The following is a 1783-nucleotide window of genomic DNA, read 5'->3' on the forward strand; positions in this document are numbered from 1 at the left end:
GATTGCTGGGAAACAATCAGGACCAGCAGTTGAGTTTGCGTCCACCTCATCTATAGCTAACAGTATATCTTCTTCGCTAATATCGATGTATTCCATCGTAACTGCCACTTTTGAACTGGTAATTCAGTACCTCACTGATTCTGGTTGGACTATCTATGAGGGAGCCATCCTTTTGGAAGAAGGTGTCCTATCTTGCAGCGTGCTGATGCTGTTTCTTTGGCGTAATGAAAGAAGGCCTTTGGGTTTGACTTAACGTTTTTTATAACCCAGGCTTCTTTGTCTGCTCTTTCCCTCATATAGGACTGTTGCAGGCTTTTTTCAATTTCCATCAGTGTTGTTTTTAGGCAGGACCTTTCGTTACTTTTGGGATGTTGGTTGAGGCGATTTGCAACCTTCGCCCGTCGTCTCATGAGGATCATCCTCTCCCTTGGAATTTTCTTCCTATTTGTTGTGACCTTGTGCTCTGGAGCATATTTCTGGCATATGGCTTGCACAACAGATATGAAATATTCTAGTTTCATGCCAATGTCTGGTGTGGAGAGTCATTTCGGACAGTCCTGTCTGCGGATCTCTTTTTGGATCTGCTTTGTGGAAGTACAGATTGGAGAGATTTCGGGTGCTTCCTTTAGGCTGTATGTCTCTAGCTACCTTTGGCCCAAACATAGACAGGTCTATTATGTTGTGATCCGAGACTAATGTCGGCTTCACTTTCACATCATGAATGATGTCTATATTGTTCGTGAAGCAGAGATCCAAAATGTTATTCGCCCTAGTTGGTCTGAGTACAACTTGCTCTATGAATAGGGCATTGGTGAGGTTAAGCAAGGACTCCACCTGTGCTTGTTTGCAATGAGTCATTCCTGAGAGCAGGAGTCCTTCGGGCCATTTGACGTTGAGGAAGTAGCTATCACCCATAAGAAATATGCCCACGTGGTGTTCCAGTTTCATAAGGATTTCTTTAATTCTTGTGAAGCAATCTTCAAACTTGCCTATGTGGTTTGGAGCATCCGGTGGGCAATACGTATTGCATATGACTATAGTGTATTGTCTTATGTATACAATTGGAGTGTCACATACCGAATTTGAGTATGACAGTAAGACCTGGAGTGTGAGGTCGTCACGGATGTATACAGCAACTCCACCATGGCTCCTTTCCTTTCTGTCTGTTCGCAGTAGGGCATATTTTGGTACGTGTATTTCTTCATCCTCTACATCAGGGCTGAGGTGAGTGTCCACGAGTGCTATTGATAGGGCTTGATTGCATGCAGCAAGGTCTCGTAGGAAAAAATTTTTGCTTTTGTTATGATGCAACAGGACCCCAATATTTAGTAAAAATATTGGCGTGACGTCTGTGCAGCCGTTAGGGGAGGCCATCCTGTGTCTGTTGACTGTGGTGGTTTTGCGCAGTGGCGGACAAGATTCCTTGTTTGCGCTTGGTGTAGCCAGATCAGCTGCTGCACAATCTTTTGTGCCATGCACAAAAGAGACTCTTGCTCAGCTGCTGCCTTGTGCATAACCTCCGAAGAGCGCACTTCTTTTCTATAGTTTTTCCTTGGGAACGATTTTTGTCTTTTCTCATGGAAGCTTTTCTCCTTCAGGCCCCTGTAGTTTTGGCGGGGTCTCGGGTGAGCAAACCGGCAGTTTTTGCCGTCTTCCCCATGCCAACAGTGACAATTAGTTGGTTGTCAATATAAAACTCAGAGTTTCGGATACCGGGGCTGAAAATTGGTCCGGCATCTCATCATAAGTTATTAATAACTGATGAGATGCCGGCGCATTTTTC

This window comes from Octopus bimaculoides, chromosome 4, assembly GCF_001194135.2.
Source record: "Octopus bimaculoides isolate UCB-OBI-ISO-001 chromosome 4, ASM119413v2, whole genome shotgun sequence".
NCBI lineage: Eukaryota > Metazoa > Mollusca > Cephalopoda > Octopoda > Octopodidae > Octopus > Octopus bimaculoides.